This window comes from Capsicum annuum, chromosome 10 (genome assembly GCF_002878395.1).
Source record: "Capsicum annuum cultivar UCD-10X-F1 chromosome 10, UCD10Xv1.1, whole genome shotgun sequence".
NCBI classification, from domain to species: domain Eukaryota; kingdom Viridiplantae; phylum Streptophyta; class Magnoliopsida; order Solanales; family Solanaceae; genus Capsicum; species Capsicum annuum.
In genome coordinates, this window is record NC_061120.1 from 26,505,813 (window position 1) to 26,526,558 (window position 20,746).

Genomic DNA, 20,746 nt, shown 5'->3' on the forward strand with positions numbered 1-20,746 from the left:
TTCGTTGAAGCACCGCTTTGGGTCTAATTTTCTGATCTTGAAGGGATTGATAGTTTGGTATGTCTAAAAAGGGAGGGGAATCTTGCAGGGGTGGCAACTATGGCTGCTACGATGCAACTAGGATTGCATTTTTGGGAATGGTGAGAAGAGAGGAGGAGAAGAGAAGAGGAGAGGGAGTTCGCCATTATTTTTATTTTGGGAAAAGGAAAGAGACATATCATTGCCTCTTGGGAAAAAGAAATCACGCGTGGTTGAAATATTTTGGGAAATAAAAAGAAATTTGATGTTCTTATGTTTATTCTGCAGACTGAAATTTGGGTTGTTTGATTGTTTGATCGATAGTCTGTGTTTCAATATAAGAACAGAAAATAAAATTGTAAATTTATAAATACGGATAAATATAAAGTGTCGATTGAAAAAATGACTATTTTTTATCTATTCAATTTTAATCAGAATAGTCCGAATAAAAATAAAATATATTGTAATATATATATATATATATATATATATATATATATATATATATATATATATATATATATATTATATATATATATATATATAAACAACAAAAAATATTGGGATCGCTTGGAGTTAAAATAAATTGACAGATCAGGTTAAATTATATCGGTGGAGGTGGAATGGAAAACTAGATATAGAAATTTTAGTGAGTTTCGAGCTAATTGTGGGGCTCTTGGTAAAAAAAAAGATTCAGGTCCGAGCGAAAGAAAAAATGAGATTGTATTTTTGCTAGCCTGGATACTCCTTCTCTACCGAAATTAATTTTATTGATGCTTCCTGACATCCTAAAAATTATTTTTTAGTTTGACGTATACAAATTATAGACATAATTTGTATACGCATCCAATTTGATACCTTTTCGTGATTTAATATTAACAATATATATATTTATGTGTGTAAAAAAAATGTGCATGCGATTATCAAAAGATATTTTATGATTTTGATGTTAAAATATTTAATTTTATTTAATTAAGATATTTTATAAGATGATAAAAAATAAATCGTCTTTAATTATTTAAAATTTATAGAAATAGAGATAAAAATGTGAATATTATTTATTATTTAATTTTCAAAAAATTATTTAAGGCCAAAAAGCATCAGAAAAATAATTAAAGGAAAAAGGGCGAGCCAAAATTGGGTGCCAATAGTTGCTTCTGAGTGAACGAAGATTTATGTGAAAATCTTTGGGCAGTTACATTGACGTAACTAATTTTGTCTCGAGCAAAATAAAGTGTTTGGAAGATTATGGTCGAGCCCCGATTTTTGAGCTGCCCACATATGTTGGGTTTTATGAGAAATCGGCCATTTGTAGTTTGAATCATAGCAAAATTTGGTAAACATTAAAATTTTGCCATAGTGTAGAATTATGGTGACACTAAATTTCTTCGAGGATGATTTCAGCATGAATTTCGTGGATACGAGTGCACTTGGCCCTTAGTTGTTTGGGGATAGCTAGGAATGAGGAGGCGTTGGAATAATAATATTGGCCGAGTATTTTGAGAGAAAAGGAGATTGTGGATTTTCAAAAATTGCCCTAGTGTCGGATTAAGAGGGCATTGGGTGATGATACTAAAAGTTAAAATTAAAAATTGAGTCGAGTTAAGTTGAGTTTCCTTGCCAAAATCCTTGACGTGGCTAGGGATGCTTTACATTCCGCTAGCTTGCCCTAGTTTGCTGCTAAGAGGGTAGTTCCATGTTGTGATGTATGTCTTATTATCGCAAATTGTGTTTCCTATGAAAAATTAAACTCACGATAAAACTACCAGTTGAATAAAAACTATGAAATATGTAAGAAAAAGTAATGTAAGAATGTAGTCGCTCGGCTTTTGCGGGTGTTGTAATGAAGCATCCGGTCGTCTTCAGAATTTTTAATGTTGAATGAAGTCTCCGTTTGTCGACGGGACTGAATGATGTCTTTGATTGTCTTCAGAGAGTGCATGATGTCTCCAGTTGTTTTTTGAAGACTTGATGATCAATGATGTCTGTAAGATTTAAGGTAAAATATTTAAAGTTGGTAAAGTAATTTAAAGTAATTAGTAAAGTAGAAGGTAAAGTAAAAGTCTAGCCGCTGGACTTATGTCGATGATGTAACGAAGTTTCCAGTTGTCTTAGAAAACTTTAATGTAAACTGAGGCCGATGTTTTTCTCCTGGGACTCAATGATGTCTTTTGATTATCTTTGGTGAGTTAATGATGCATGATATCTAAAATTGTGTATGAAGACTTGATGATGACGGTGTCTACGGTTGTCTTAGTGGACACAATGTTGATTGTTGTTAAATCCTCCAATCATCTTTGGGGGATCTCGTGATGAATGAGTCTTTAGTTATCTTCGGAGACTAATGTTTATTATTGAGAAATCCTCTGGTTGTCTTTGGGGATCTCATGATGACTGAGTCTCTGGTTGTCTTCGGAGACTAATGTTAATTGTTGTGAAATCCTCCGGTTGTCTTTGGTGATTTCATGATGAATGAGTCTTCAGTTGTCTTCGAAGACTAATTTTGATTGTTGTAACTCCTGAAAGGAAACTTTAGAGTAACGTTATTGAATAAAGTCGTGAGGTAAAAGTAAAATAGATAATGGACAAGAAATAAAGTTATGTGCCTTATAATGAAGGAGTCGTATGGACCAATGATAAATTTGCTTGTTTTTGAAGACTTTAAATCAATTCCTGCAAGAATTTAAGGCGAAATTACTAAGTGGAAACAAATGAATTACAAAATAAAATAGCAGAGTAAAAAATAAAATGAGTGGGCCTCTTGGCTGGAGATGGTGTTACTGATTGCTTGAGTATTGTTCTCTAATTTTTGGCATTTTTCCTTGTTGAGTAATTCCCCTCAGAGCCAAATGATGTTCATGTCCATGATTGGTAGCCTTAACATCAACTTAGCATTGTCGTCCTGCATTTTTGTTGTCCCTATGCTCAAAGAATAATTCTTAGTTGGGAGGGGGTATTTATTCGTGGTGATAGAGGCTTGGCTTTGTTGCCCCTCCATTCATTTCGTCTTTTCAAACCTTTGTGATCTCCATTCAGATTTTGCAAATGAACCGGTAGTAAAGGCTTTGTGAGAAAATGTTTAATAAATATACGTATATGGCCAAATATGTATAGTTTTTAAAACTTCTTCCAATCTTAGACTGTGACACTTTGAGACAAAACGAATATCCTTTATCTTTATACTCGTTTTCTGGTAGCCCAAGTCAAATGCATCTTGACAATATCCAATCATTCATATTGGCATCTTTTCAAAATCTATCCCGATTTTGGGGGTGTAAAAGGTATATAACTTTTGGTTTGATAAGAACGAACTTTATACAGGTTGCCTACATATCTCGTTGAGAGAATAAGGTCAAAACATAGTTCATGGTACATAAAATGATTTTGAGTTTTTCTAATAAAGGGGCCAAACCTGCTATAGGCTGCCTACATATCCCACCTAGGGAATCAGGTCAGGCGTAATTTTCCTATTACAAATACGAGATTTTGGATTTTCTTTTCTATAGCACACCTGAACCCTATGTGGGTTACCTACGTATCCTACCAAGGGAATCAGGTCAAAACGTAGTTTCTAAGTACATGATAAATGAAAACTATATTACATAAAACCTATCTAAAATCTTCCTTTATGTAGTGTCTTGACTCCCCTTGAACAAGTAGTCATCGTGCTTGAGCACTCCCATAGTAGTCATATATCCTTGGATGGTTGTTTGAACTCTCAGTCATGCTTCGAAGTCTTCCTTGAAATCAGAATTTGTTCATTTGTTTCATTGTGTCACGATCTTAATTGGCAGATTTGATAATTTATATTAAAAAAATAGAAAGTAATACATTGTAAAAAGTTAAACAAAACAGAAAATTCATTCATAGATATTGCAATTAAGCTTTCAAAAGATGAGGCAACACAACATAATGTTTTAGGCACGATCAAGCCTCAATTTTAGATCATTCTATTTAAAAAATTATTTCAAAATACCAATTACTTGTTCAATCTACCAAGAACCCAGGTATGGAGTACAAGTCCAATTCTTCCAATCTTCTTCTGATTCAGCATTCCAAATAATTGGTGTCTTTTTAGTAGTGGCAGTATCCTCTGTTGGTGCTAGTTCTAGGACGATCAGTGATAGTGCATCTCTTCCAACCTTTTTAATTAGCACAATGGTCTCTTTCAAATCCTAATCTTCTTTGGTAATTATCATGTTCACATTGATATTCCCATGATTTGGCAGAGGGTTGTTGCTCACATTGGGCTATGGTCCAGCAAGGTGAATTGATCCTTCTTTGTTTAAGACTTCAATTTTGTTTTGAGGTCCATAACAATCTTTGGTATCGTGCCCAACAATTCCAGAATGATATACACAATGCTTGGAACCATCAAACTATTTTAGAATAGGATCTGGGATTTTCCCTCAGTGGGTTGTATCATACTTGCTGTTATCAACCTTTCAAATAACTAGGCATATGTTTAAGCTTATTTGGTATAGCTGGGAGTGGTTTTGATTTCAGGATTCGGATGGGCCCTAGGTGCAGTATGTGGATAATTTTGGTGGTTTGCAGCTTGGACATGCTTATATGGATGTAGAGTTTGGAAAGTAGGGGCTCGAGGTTGGTAATAATTTTCCTGGGTTATATAGACATGATAGGTAGTTGGTGAAGAATAGTAAAGCATTTGAGAAGTTTCACCATAATGGTAAGGATAGATGGGTTGATGTGGTTGATTTATAGAAAGGGGTCTAACTTGTCTTATGTCCTTGGTCAATCACGGCAGTAAATATATCTTCCTTCTTCTTCTTGTTCCCGTTGATAGAACTATATTGAATTGCTTTGCTTGCAGGTTGCAAAGTCGTATAGTCTTCAAATCTCCCTGACTTAATCCCATCTTCCAAGATTTCTCCTATTCTAACGACTTCCATAAACTTTTGTCCCATCATAGTTATAATTTTTTCATAGTACAAACTATTATCTTGGCATTTAATGAAAGTGGCAGTCATTTCACCTTCACCCATTGGTGGTTGGACTTTAGCTGCTTCTGCCCGCCAATATAGCGCATCTTAACGAAATGTCTCAGTTGGTTTCTTTTTCAACTTTGCCAAGTAAAACCTGTCTGGTGTGATTTCAGTATTGAATTTGAATCGATCCATGAATTTTTGTGCCATATCATTCCATCCACACCATTTACGAAGATCTCGTTATATGTACCAAGCGAGAGCTTCACCAGGCAAACTTCTTATGAACAATTTTATTCTGATAATTTCATTTCTCCCTACTCCTACCAACTTGTCATAGTAGGCCCTCAAGTGTGAATGAGGGTTACTAGCTCCATTGAAAAGATGAAATTTTGGCGGTTTGTGTCCTATTGGCAAGTCAATGTCTGGTTGCACACATAGATCATCATACTCTAGGCTATTGCTTCCCCTGGTAGTTTGGAGGTTTCTCATTGCTTCCTTAAGTTCAAGAATCTCTCTTGCTAAATCATTGTTGGCTTTGTCCTTAGCATCCTTCTCCATTTCCTCGTACTGGTCAACCTCGGGTTAGAACTTCATCGTTATTAAATTGGTAAAGGTTTGCTTTCCCTTGCATATACAGGAGGAACATATTGTGCGTATGGTATGGCAATATGTGCCCCGTCCATATACTGGGAGAGATAATTTTATGTGTTAGGAGTATTTTGGATTGGAGGTGGTGGAGGATTACAAGGGTTATTAGTGAGTGGTTTTCTTGGTTGAGTTGAAGGAGTAGTTATGGGTGACAGATAAGTATAAGCAGGTGGAGGAACGCAGAGAATATGATCTAGAGGTTGACTTTGTGGGTTAACAAGTGGTGGATTAGGAGGAGAGACATAGGTAGTGTAGGTGGTTGGATGACTTTATGGAGGGGTGTAGGTAGGTGGTTGATTCAGTGGATTTTCTGAGGTGGCTAAAAGTGAATTATTATTGATAGATGGGGGATGCTGAGCAGGAAAGTGTTTGGGAATCAGTGAATCAAGTGATGAAAACGTGGTGGATTTTATGCAGTAATCCTGGGTTCAGCAGGTGGACTTTGGAGTATAATGGATAAGTTAGTCAAGTCCTTCACCCAATTCAATTCTCCCCCTAGATCCTAGACCTCTTGAGTCAATCGGGCGACATACTCGTCATGTTGATTAGTAGCTCTAGCTTTAGAAGTTTCAAGAGGTTCGCTGATAACTATGACATTCCCAGTACCAATTGGATTAGGTTTAGCCGGATCAGACAATGATTTTCCTTCCTTGAACAGCCCAACTACGTCAAGGTAATGTTGATGACATAGATCTGGTGAAGTAAGGATGGTCAGCCAGCTCGAATGTCAAAACGATCAACCTTTATTGGGGGTAAAGAAAAATTTTAATAAATACAAAGGTAAAGAGTTAGTTTAGGTTATCAGACAAGAGCATTCGCATTATGTTAAACATAATGTCAAGAAAACGCATCCTACATTATGGAACCTTTCTTTGCCAGAGATAAGGCCTACGTCCAAACAAATTGATATAGATAGATCCAGATTCTGTCACGTTTAGATTTAGGACAATTCAGAATTTTCCAAAAAGAGAATAACAAAGTAAAACTACGACGACGATAACAAAAGATGTCGCATGAGTATGAAATAATAGAGTAGGATGGAATGGTTTGTTTGTAAAAGGAATTCAAAGAAGGGAAGAATCTTAAGGCCCCACCACTAGTTGAAGGAACTTAGGGATACCTAATGCAAATGAAGTATTGATAACAATAGGTAATCGTAAACTACACATATGTTTATTAAGTTCAAAGAAAACACACGAGGTACATAAATATACATCTTAAGATATGCGAAAAGTAACACAATTTATTATCAAAATACACACGCATGTTTTAACGAGATGTGCGAATAGAGAGAGAGAATTTAAAATTATTATATACATAATAGAAAATTTAAAGATTTATAGTTTTATAAGAATATAAATTCTAGTGACATATAAAGTTAAGTTCGTAAAGGAATCAATTATGGTGTAAGGAAAAATATAACGTGTAAAAAATTATTTATTTATTTATAAGTTATCATTTCGTCTTCAAAAAGTATGAAAAATTATTTATTTCGAGAGTAAATTTATGCAAATGCATTTTTTGCAAAAATAAAAATATATCAAAATATGTTAACGTATTAGTTTTTTAGTAAACTAGACTTATGCACTCTTAAAATATGGGCAATCATGATATCATCCAATTATTTGTAATATCTAAAAGTAGACAAAAATAAAGGTAATAAAAATACACCTATAACTATATAGTTGAAATAAAGTGTGGATAATGATAATAATAATTTCGTTTTAAGAAAATAAATAAATAAAAGTAGCAATAACAATATGTCGTATATGATAGAATGTATTTATATGAACCTTGTGTTTTGGAGGTTATAGAGTCTGAAAATTTAAAATAAACTTAGGAAATAAATGTGGAAAGTAGTCAATGAAAATCACATTTTTGAGTTGTTTAGGTATTTACAAAATTTTAAAGGGTTTGGCCAGTTAAAGTCCTTTAGCGACTTATTTAAAATATTTGATTTAGATGATAAAACTCATTGATTAATAATTTCAAAAACGAAAGCTATCACAAACCATTTTAGTCATTTTCAAAAACACATTCTTTCTTAATTTGAGATTGCACTAAAACAAAGCTTTCCACTTATTTTTTTAAAAAAGAAGGGTGATTCACAGATACAAAATTATAAAATAAATGGTTAACCATTTATCTTTGTTATATCTACGGACGCTAAATGAATAAGCAATTTGCATAACAAAATCAACGCTAAGGGATTCAAAATTTTAAATAAAATTAAGCAAAATAAAGTTAATCAATTTCAAGCAAACCCACATACAAAAACATTCAAAGTAATACAAGGTTATTAAGCAAGATCAATGATAACATAAAGAAAGTAAGGGGCTAGATACTGTAAGTTTCTATTAAAGCGAGTAACTCCTAACGTAGGCCCCAAAGGTCTTGTCCTATGGCTGTTGACTACATCTTCGGGTGAAAATAGAGTTTCAATGAAAACTCGAACTCCCGAGTTCACATGAAAAATAAAAGATAAGGATTAGAAAAGATAAAATAATCTAATAAGGTATGAATGAAAATCAGAGAATTATTAAACAAGAGTTACTAGGATCAGATCACGCTATTTGTCTCTTCTTATGAACTCGACCACTTGAGTAAATAGAGAACTCAGAATCATGACATACACTTCAATCATGTGAATGTTTATACCACATATAATTTAGCTAAACCTAATCTCAAATGAAAAACACCCCCTGATGTTAATATGCATCCAATAGGCCAACCTTTCGGGACTCTCAGAGAAGTATATTATGTACAAAACTCCATCACGATAATTAATACACACAAAGTAGGTCAAAAAGAATAAAATGATATGTGATAAATAAATAAAACGATTACTAGCTGTCAGATTACATGTTCCTCATGCTTACCAATTTATGGGCACATAATATATCTGCTAGTTCAATAATGATTTCCATACATGTAAGAAATAATTGTTTTAAAAAGGGAAAGATGGAAAGCTACATGCACAAAAATCTCCCTACCTTTAGCAAAGAAATTGACTATGTAGATGCCATATTTTGGCATAAGCAAAGTTCGATTTGGATGTTGTGAATACAAATTCATTCACTTTTTTAGAACCTCATAAAATATGAAATCTATTATAAAGAAAGGGATTGGGAAATTCATGACATTAGAATTCTAGTTACAAAATTCACGGGTAGATTACCACATCAGTAAGAACTTATTATCCAAACCGAACTAGGAAAACAATATTGCTAAAGTTGCCAGCAAAATGGATCAATGAACAAGGGGTAAAGTAAGGGTTCACATATTCAAACTCAAGATTTATTTCATTTGAGACTCAACTTGAAATTAGTCAGAAATGCTAGTCAATCTAAATTCACCTTAGCACTCTTAAAACTCAAAATTTTAAACCCAATAGTTGGAAATAATTCTTAACATTGAATCACCATAGATGACGTTCAGTAGGACATATGATATCTTACATGGATTACCCAAATACAAACAAAATAAGAGCATAAGAACTAATAGTGAGCTAGAACTCTATAATGGAAGGAACAAAAAAGATCAACCAGTGGGCAATAAAGTAAAGCATCAAAGTATAATCATTTTCATAACTATAAAATCATTCGTAAGAGCAAACAAAGCATAACAGATAAAGGACCAGATTAATATTTATTTTTAGGTTTGAAATTAGGACAGAATAACCAAAGGCAACAGTTGAAATAAACTAATTGAACTACACTTGTCTTTAAAAATCCGATTAAAGAGGAGATTTTTTGAAATATCAAAACAAAATAACCACGTCATTGACACATTATTATGAAAAATTATAGTCACAAATTAGATAATTATATGGAATCAAAAATTTATACTCAGTTACCAAAATTCAAGAAATCAGCATGGCTAACAAACTTGACAAATTTCGCGTAAAGATTTATTTTCTATAATCAATGACAACAACTTACATTTTGGTCTAAATTAAACCAATACTACATGTCCACGGAATCAAAACAGTATGAAAGAAGGATGATAAAAGTGAGATGAAAGGGCGAATTCGCACCTTATGTTGGGCAGCAAACGAGGAGCTTTCCGTCAATTATTCCGACAACGAACTTGATCTTTGAACTCGACTACAATAGGAATCGTAAATAATGAAAAAGTGAGAGTGTAATGAATAGGAGATGATATCACGTGTTATGATTTTATGAACCACTTTCCCCTTTTCCTTCTTAAAAAACTTGTCCTCAATTCGGTAAAAACGTGAATATTTATGTCCGGTTTGAAACCAAAAAACAATTCAAGGAAACTAATGGCTAAATAAAAATGGATGTATTTGACATTCAAAATTTGAAAGGGCTTCATGAGTTTGGACGATTTTGTTCATTTAATGCGAATTAGAAATAAACTTTCTATTGAAGAACCAATTTGGGTCTGATTTTCTAATATTGAAGGGACTCACGTGTTGGTATAGCTAAAAAGAGAGGGGAATCTTGCAGGGGTGGTAGCCATGTCTGCCATGGTGCAGCTAGGGTTCCAATTTTAGGGAAGATGAGAAGATAGGGGAGGAGAGAAGAGGAGAGGGAGTTCGTCATTACTGCTGTTTTAGGAAAAGAAAAGAGTCGTATAACTGCCTCTTGGGAAAAAGGAATCATGCATGGTTGAAAATTTTAGGGAAATAAAAAGAAATCTGATGTACTTGTGTTTATTATATTGATTGAAATACGGGCCGTCCGATCATTTGATCGACGATCCATGTTTCAATATAGGAACAAAAAATAAAATTTTATGCTTTATATATGCGAGTAAATAGAAAGAGTCAATTGAAAAAAAGACTATTTTTTATTCTTCCGATTTTAATCAGAACAATCCAAATAAAAATAAAATAAATTATAATATATATATATATTTATATAAACAACCAAAAATTTTGGGATCGTTCGGAGTTAAAATAAATTTATGGATTAGGTTAAATTGTATCTGTTGAGGTGGAATGGAAAAGTGGATATAGGAATTGTATGAAGTTTCAAGCTAATTTTCAGGCTCTTGGTATAAAAACAGTTAGGTTCAAGTGACATAAAAAATGAGATTGGATTATTGCTAGCCTACACACTCCTTTTCTACTTAAATTAATTTTATTGATGCTTCCTGACATCCTAAAAATTATTTTTTTATTTGAAGTATACAAATTATAGATATAATTTGTATAAACGTCCAATTTGATACCTTTTTATGATTTAATATTAACAATATATATATTTATGTGTGTAAAAAAATATAAATGCGATTATTAAAAGATATTTTGTGATTTTGATATTAAAATATTTAATTATATTTAATTAAGATATTTTATAAGATGATAGAAAAATAAATCCTCTTTTATTTTTTAAAATTTATAGAAATAGAGATAAAAATGCGAATCTTATTTATTATTTAATTTTTAAAAAATTATTTAGGGCCAAGAAGTATCGGAAAAGTAATTAAAAGAAAAAGGGCAAGCCAAAATTAGGTATCTACAATGACTATAGAGAGATCGGCTATTAGTCTAGAGAATTTCCCAATATGGGATTGATAGACTTTCTACTCCTTTAGATCTACCTCATGATGATTGTGACACCTTTAGTTATAGATAGTGTTCTTGGTGCCTCAAATGATTATTTAGTCGGTCGTTTCGAGTTTATACATGTTCAGATTGATTCTCCTATAGATCCATTAGGCATGTGATTGAGGATTTCACAATTATTGGTGTATTTTATTTCTCGTATATTTAATTCTTTTTATTGTGACTAATGGGGTCTTCATACTCATTGATGATTATATGCCTTTATATGTTCATACTAATTATTTTGTGCCTTGTTATTAAATTAATATTTATATGAATACACCTCTAGTTTATTTCTTTTAGTAGTGGATGGAGTAGATATGTGTTGATATTTTATCACTAAGACTATAGCATTTGGGTTCGAGTCCCATTTAACCTCGCATATTTGCCTTATCGTGGCTCTTAAGTGATACATAATATTGATATTAATTTGGGTGCCACCTATTGATTATTTGTATATTGATATTATTATTGTTATTGCTATCACTGATTGAGGGTATTGATATTACTTGATATATTTGACCCTCGTTGGGTAGCTATTTAAACAAGTGTTATCTAGATAGAATTCTATCTCTTTGCGATTCTTATTCGGTGGCTTGAGTTGATATAGTCCAATTTTATGATTTCTTCCTTATATCAAGGCGAGGTTGATTTTTTCCCCTCTTGGTTAGTTGTTTTAGATTGATTTGGGAATGTATTGTGATATTGAAGATAAGATCACCTTACGTTGTTTTGTATGGTTCTAGAGTTAGCAATTTATCTATATTGTCGTCCTTCAGTTTGGGACTCTTAGACTTTCCTCCTATGTTTTGAAGGTTTTTTCCTTGGCTATCCCTTTCTATATATCCTATTTTTGAGCTATACTAGTTTGGGCTTCATTCTTTGCTTGTGGCTATTTCATTGCTCGATAGTGCATTTTATTTTTACGTAGAGATGTCTTTAGTTCATCTCTTAGATTTCTTTGATTCATCTCCTTGTGATGGGTTGCCTTTGATATTGGTGTTGAGATTGGATATTCCATTCTCATCGTTATATAATTCTTGTCTTTCATGGAGTTAGAGAGTTGGAGACAAAAGATAGTTCCTATGATCTCTTTTTGAGTTGGCAAACTAGAAATTCTTTAAGTTCAGTTATTTGATTTCCTGTTTGTGGTTTTGACAATGACCTTGGTTTCAAAATAGGTACTTTTTCTTCCTTGTTGATGGGATTCATGGATGGATCGAGTGATGATTATCCTACTTATGTAGATAAACAAAGGCCCTATTTCTGGGTTTGTTTGACCTAATGATGTCTGGTGAGGCATTTCATCTTGATGATATGTACCTATGGCTTTTAATAACGGGAAGGAGTATTGGATTGATTAGTTCTTGGCTTGAGCTGTATTTCTCCTAGTTGCTAGAGATTTAGCCATCGGTAGTGTGGTTTGCAGCTTTGGGGAGTTTTTGAGTATGTTTTATTGATTAGTTCTCTCCAAAGGATATGTAGTTGAATCGTCATGTTTGCATCCAAAGATTTATATATGTTGGGATTTATTTCTACTGCTATGCTTTGATTTACTCCTTGGTAAGATTTTTATTTTGTGGCTGCATTTCATGCCCTCTAGCAGTTATAGAGTTGGTTGTTTGCATTTTCAGTCGATGGTTATCGCTTTGGTGATTTTTGTTCTTCAGCTATGTCTCAACTCTTTCTTGGTATGATTTAGCAGGGATATGACATATTTAGATACAAAAATCAATTTGAGTAGATGGAATTGATGTAGGCTTATTGGCTCAGTTTTGATTTGTTGCATTGGAATAGCGACTTGGAAGTATGATTATTTAGAGTATGAATGCTTGCAGTTGATAAGTGTTTAGATTATAGCCAATGGACCCGGTATTAGTTCCTTCTGCTTTGACCATGGGTCTTCAGTTTTCTTTGGATAATTTACATAATATACTTAGTGGGAGTAGCATACAAGAGTGGATTCGATAAGGTTTCATTATCAAATAATGTGACATCCTAGTGCGGATAAAAAAACTAACGAGTAGTTCTTCCTTGATCATTTGGATTGTATTTTTTATTATAATTCGAACTAGTTGTGGCATTGCCATAGATTGTACCCTTTGATTATCTCCATTCGTGTGCCTAGATAGCGCCTTATGGTCTTATTCTTAAATTTATCATATGTACTTTCAGCGGATCAAACTATGTTCTTCGAGTCATTTGTGATGAGATTGGACAGACGAAACTTAGGTGATTTTCCGCCTTATTTCGGGTAGGTTGAAAGTATGGATTGGTAAAGGAAGAGTATATGTAGATTTGCAATCAGTCGAATGACACGTGCTTGATTTTATTTTGTCTTGGATACTTCTTTGGATTCATTTGTGTGGGTATCAAGATGGTATCAGTCTGTTGTAGTTGAGATTTACATGCATCAACCTTTTTTCAGTTGAGTTGGAGGCCAGTTGGTGATTAAAGTTGAGTTTTTGGCTATTGAGAAGTGGATTGAGAGATCGAGTTGGGTAAGGGATAATTATGTCAAAATCCCATGAAAGTGTTCTCTCTTTGTTGAGGTTTTCTGAAAAGTTATACTTGAAGTATATGGTCCAAGTACCTCATCTTTTCGAGCTTTGAGGTTTTCTTTATTCATTAATTTTTGTTGACTAAAGCAATTTTAGAATTGGATGTTGCAATGACCCTCCAAATCATTTTACATATCTCCTCATATTTTTGCTATTGGATCTTTCCCATAACTACCCCAAGTCATTTATGACTTGTTGGGATGACAATTCGATTACTGGGCAATTCATTTGATTCTTTGGAGCCAAATATTTATTTGGAAGTCTTCGTTGGTTCCAAATGGCCACCAAGCAAAAACCTTAGTATATTGTTCTCGGATACAAATTTTGACTATGCCAGCGGCTGCTTATTATCAATTTAGTCTATGTAGCACTTTGGTTCGAGTTCCAATGCTCCCGAGCTCATTGTGACCTATTTATTGAAAAGTTGGAAAATAAAAAATATATTTGTGGGACCCACATTTGGTTGAAATGTCCTTAGATAGAAAATTTAACTTTGTCAACACATCCAAAAAGTGGAATTTAGTGTTGTTACATAGTTTATTTGCATAAATTGGATTCCGAATGAATCCTGAGGCATTGTTGTAAACTTGGAAAATTTTCAAACTTTGCTGGTGTTGGTGTGTAATGACCCTCCAGGTCATTTTCCTTGTTCCCGCTAATTTTGTTTCATTAGGGCTTCTTCTTAGTTTCCCCAAGTCATTTATGACTTGCTGCGACTAATAGTTTTGTTACCAGACAGTTTGTTTGGTTTTTAGAGTTTCCCCATTTTGATGTTTGTGTTAGTTCCAAATGTCCATCGAGCAACAACTTCAGTACAACAATCTTGGATGTCAATTCTGACTACTCCAGCAACTTCGAATTATCAATTTTAGGCAATTTTAGGCTACATAGACATTTGGTTTGGGTCCCAGCTCACCCATCTCATTTCGACCAATTGGTCAAGTTAAAAATCAAAAGATTGTTATGGGACCAGCAGCTGGTTTAAATGACCTTGGATAGAAAATCCGACTTCGTCATTGCATCTAGAACATTGAAATTTGTATAGTTACATAATTCATTTGTGAAAATCGGTGTCTGAATGAGTTCTAGAGGTTAAAAACAAGTATTAACTTTGTTGGTTCTGGAGCATGGCTATCACGACACCTCCATACTAGGTGGGGCTATAAATAGGCTCTTTAGTCGCCAATTTGGCTATTTTCACTTCTGCTTGAGACCTAGACACCCTTGAATCGCGTGTTAACTTCAAATTGATTCTTGGGTGTGAGTTGGAAGCTTGTTTAACATATATTTTCATGATTAACAACAGATTTGAGAGAAGAATCCTTTATTTCCAAGGTTTAGTTTCTTGATTATTGAGAAAAACATCAATTAACTTAAGGGCATGATTTTAGCTCAAATGAGCATTGTTTTAACTTTTTCTTAAGGATTATGATTCTCTAATTGTGTATGAGCAGTGGGTTGTTCTTGGAAATGTATTTTCCACATGTCGGACCTACTTGGGGGCTTTAGGTGTCGTTTGTGGACCCAAAGTACATGTAACACCCCGATTCGCTGAACCAGAATACTACACGGTGCTCATGACCTCGAGGGACCACAAGCTAACCCATGACTGATATCTGTAAATAATGCGGAATACATAGAACTGTAAGGCCATAAGGTTCAACTGAATACAATCATGTGGGTGAAAATACCCAAAACAACTCAATCTGAACGTAAATCTGAACATAACTTTGAAAGCCTCTAAACTATCTGAATAAGGAATTGAAGGAACATGTCTCTACCTAACTCCATAAAATTGAACTGAAGAAAAAAATAAATGAATCAAATCATATTGTCCTCGAATCAATAAGGACTCACTGTGTCTCTGCGACTGGAATGGTACCGCTACTGCTGGGATGGAGCTTGTGTCTCGGAACCTATGGTGTAAAATGAAAAGAAAGAACCATCGCTCAAATGCGTCAGTACAACTGGAGTACTGAGTATATGAGGAAAGTAGGCTGAACATAAAGGGTTTCATGCATGAACAACATTGACTGACTAATATGAACGTGGGAGTGCAAACACACATATATAGGAACTGGGACCATGAATACGTGATAGCATGACCTATAAGTGAATACATGGTTTACTGATAACTATCATGACTTATACTTAAACTGAAAATATGGACGACTGTATCTGGCAGTCCTGTATATACTAAAATATGAAGAACGTCCTGAGTTCTTTTACTGAGACTGATACTGAAACTGTGGGAAGTAGTGTTTAACCGACATGCCCTATGTATGCCGTAATGGCTAAGCTGGGGTCCAATCTATGCCCCGACTGGAGGGGTGTCAATACCATGCCACGGGTAAGGACAGTCTGTTAGTGACCCTTATATGGCGGATACCTAATGTGAATGGTAGGAACGCTAAACTGATGGGTTAATCCACCTCATCAACCCTAATCTAACGGGTTAAGATGTCTCAACCTACGCTAGTTACGTCGTTCTGGAACACAAGGATGACTACTAAGTATCACACCCTGAACTGGCGGGTGAGTTCCCATCCTTGGGTTCACTCAGTGCTAACCTCTACTCCCATCTGGAGGGACTGGACATGAATAACTGACGGTGCATGACTTAATCTTACTGAATTCTATTGACTGGCGGAATATTACAAATATCTAACAACTGACTAAGATTATGAGGTTTTCCTGAGTCACAAGACTGACTGAGGTCTATGGAATCATATCTCGAGTTTGGATATCATGAAATATGACATGGATCTAGGCACACAACTATAGTGTTTGGGTACAAGTACCCCCAGGACTCGATGGAAGAAAACTGACACACATAACTGACATGATCGCAAGAGTAGAGTCCATAATTTATAATATCATAAGTAGGGATCTCATACTAAGCATGGTTATCAACAATGTATTGCATGGAAAATATTTCATATCACATGGAAGTACTTGCACAATCTTAATATCATGTTCATTGCATAATCATATTGGTAACACATAACAATAGCATGGAAGTTCATGTGGATTGCATGGTTATCATACATCTTGTTCATCAGTCGGATTTGCAAGTAAACATAGCATAATCTCATAAGAATAGTTCATGAGTATTCCAACAACATTTACAAGGCACATAACAACATAGAAGTCACTGGAACATAAGGGCATATCAAGAATCCTTAACTTAGTCACAATTTAGCTATATTGCATGATTTCTAGTTTCTTAGGCATTTTATCAAATACCTTACATGCACATCTTAATAATAGCTGAAATCATCAAATTATACATAATGAACTACCAAATTTACATGTTTCCAACTCATATGATATCATGAAATTCAAAAAAAAAACATATAAAGATTCCATCTTGGGAATCACCCAATATCACCAACATGATCATCAACACCCAAAAATATAAAAATCATACTTTATAACCAAAAAAGAGGGTTTTTGAGCTTTATGATGAAAGGGATCTATAAATCAACTAGCGGATACCTTAGAAGGAAGATTCTTGATAATTGACGGAGGAATTTCCTTAAAATCAGATCTTCAAGCTTAGTTACACAACCCTAGTTGTTTTTCTCTTTTAGTGCTCTTGGATGATGAGCTTTAAGATAATAATAGGGTTGTAATATGTTTAGAATCTATATATTTTGTACGGTTAAGTTTAGGGACGTGTAAGGAGTGTTAAAAGACTTAATTACCCTTAAAATAACTCAAAACGGAGGGTTTTTGGCACCTGGAATTGACTTAGGCGGTGCCCAAGTGATTTCCTAATCTAGATTGGGCGGCACCTAACCAATCGCCTATGCTTGGGTTGAGCGGCACCTAACCAATCACCTATGCTTACTGTCTCTCACGAAATTGGGCATAACGTTTTACTCGGGTATTAGATTAAGGCGAAATTGGTATCATTGGAAAGCTAATTTGATTCTCTACAATTTGGTGGTATAAATAAGCCAAAATACCACATTAAAATTGAGTTATACTAGTTGAAAGATGACCCTTGCAAAATCAAACACTAAACTTGATGGATTCAAAAACTCTTAGCTAGTATTACCTTAAGTGACTCATATGAACATGCTTTATGCATCATAAGCTATCCTATCACTAGGATATTCATTGTAAGTCATGTACTCAAGTATGAATCACAGGATAAGAGATTTGATACGTAGGAATACTTATTTACTTCCTAGCTCAGAAATATGCGGGGTATTACAATATCTCTCCCTTAGGAACATTCGTCCTCGAATGAGAATTTACTGAGAAGGGATACAAGAAAATAGAACCTGAACTGAACATGAAGAACTGAAACTTGATCTCATGACTGACATGCAAATCATATTGAACTCGTGCATATCTGATGTACGGACAACTGAAACATGAATGCATGACTGAGTATGAAATGGTTAATAGGTACCAAGTTCATACTAGAAACATGAATGTGAAACTGAATAAGATTAAGGAGAACTGTTACGTTGAGCTTGATCTGAATTAGTAGGAAAGAGGTGAGGATACTTGGTACGCATATCTGCTTCTGCTTCCCAAGTAGCTCCCTCATGAGATTGATTTTTCCAAAGAGCCTTGACTAGAGGGACTTCTTTGTTCCTCAATCTACGAGTCTAATAATCTAAGATTTCAACTGGAATCTCTCCATAAGAGAGGCTGTTCTGAATGTCGATGCTCTGAATAGGGACAATAACTGCTGGGTCACCTATGCACTTATTTAGCAAAGAGACATGGAAGACTGGATGGACTGAGGATAGATCTGAAGACAACTCAAGCTCATAAGTTACCTTGCCGAAGCAACAAAGAATTCTAAAGGGACCGACATACCAGGGACTAAGTTTCTCTTTCTTGCTGAACCTCTTCGCTTCCTTCATGGGAAAGATCTTAAGATAGACATAGTCATTGACCTCGAACTCGAGATCCTTTCTACGAACATCTGTATTGGACTTCTGTCGTCTCTGAGCAGCCCGAAGTCTCTCTCTGATCAGCTAAACTTTCTCTAAGGTGTTGAATACTAAGTCAGGACCTATGATTGAGGCCTCACTAACTTCGAACCAACTAATTGGAGATCTAAATCTCCTACCATTGAGAGCTTCAAATGGATCCATCTGAATACTAGAATGATAGCTATTGTTGTATGCAAACTCAATCAAAGGCAAGTGGTCGTCCCAACTTCCCTTGAAGTCAATTGCACATGCCCTTAGCATATCTTCAGGAGTCTGAATGGTCCTCTCTGCTTGACCATCTGTATGAGGATCAAATGTTGTGATGAGATGGACTTGCTTACCGAGACCCTTTTGGAATGCTTTCCAAAATTGAGAAGTGAACTGGGTACCTCTGTCTGAGATGGTAGATAGTGGAACACCATGTAACCTGACTAACTCCCTAATATAGAGTTTGGCATAATCCTCGGCGTAATAAGATGTACGAATAAGAATGAAATAAGCTGACTTGGTCATTCTATCTATAATGACACAGACTGAATCATGCTGATGACGAGTTCTAGGTAAACCCGACACAAAGTGTTAACTTCTTCCCACTTCCAAGTAGGAATGGTGAACTCCAGTATGGAACCACTAGATTTCTGATACTCTATCTTAACCTGCTGACATGTAGAGTACTTAGCCACAAACTGTACAATATCTCTCTTTATCCCACTTTACCAATAGATCTCCCGCATGTCGCGGTATATCTTAGTGGCCCCTGGATGAATAGAGTACTGCGCACCATGCGCTTCTTCAAGAATTCACTACCTCAAATCATATACACCTGGAATACATAGAAGACCCTGACAACGAAGAACACCATCTTTCCCTTGGGAGAAAACCTCGACTTTCTGATTTTGAACTGACTTATTGAGCTTGACAAGGCTAGGATCCGTGTCTTGTTTCTCTTTTACCTCAAAAACTAGAGATGACTCTGAACTACTATGAATACATAGACCACCCTCTGAAGAATCGACTAAGCGAACACCTAGTCTAGCAAGCTGATGGATCTACTGAGCCATTTTTTTCTTACTATCCTCAACGTGAGAAATACTACCCATGGAGAGTCGGCTGAGAGCATCGGCCACAACATTGGCCTCGTCTGGATGATAAATAACACTCATGTCGTAATCCTTCAAGAGCTCTAACCACCTTCTCTGGCGTAGATTAAGATCTTTCCGAGAAAAGACATACTGGAGGCTTTTATGGTCTGTGAAGACATCTACATGAACTCCATAGAGATAATGCCTCCAAATCTTCAAGGAAAAAAATACCACTGCTAACTCAATATCATGAGTAGGAAAATTCTTCTCATGTGGCTTTAACTTTTTGGAGGAGTTGGCTATGACCTTACCATGCTGCATGAGGACACAACCTAAACCCACTCATGATGCATCATAATAGACTATAAAAACGTCTAAACCATCTGGAATAACTAGAACTGGAGCGGAGGTGAGTCGAGTCTTCAACTCTTGAAATTTCTTCTCCCATGAATCTGACCACTGAAACTTAATCTTTTTTTGAGTCAATCTGGACATGGGAGATGCAATAGAAGAAAATCCCTCGACAAATCGTCTGTAATATCTAGGGAAACCCAAGAAACTCCTAATATCTAATGGTGATACGGGTCTGGGCTAGTTTTTTACTGCCTCGATTTTATGAGGATCTACTCTAATTCCATCACCAAAAACAATATGGCCAAGGAATGCTACTGATCTTAGCCAAAATTTGCACTTTCTGAACTTAGCAAATAATTGGTGATCCCTGAGAGTCTAAATTACAATCCTGAGATGGTCGGCATGATCACGCTTTGTGCGAGAATATACCAGAATATCATTTATGAAGACTATGACAAACATATCCAAGTACTGCTTGAACACACGGTTCATCAAATCCATAAAAGCTACAGGGGAATTGGTAAGACCAAATGACATGTCTAAAAATTCAAAATAACCATACCGAGTACGGAAAGCGGTCTTCAAAATGTCACATTCTCTA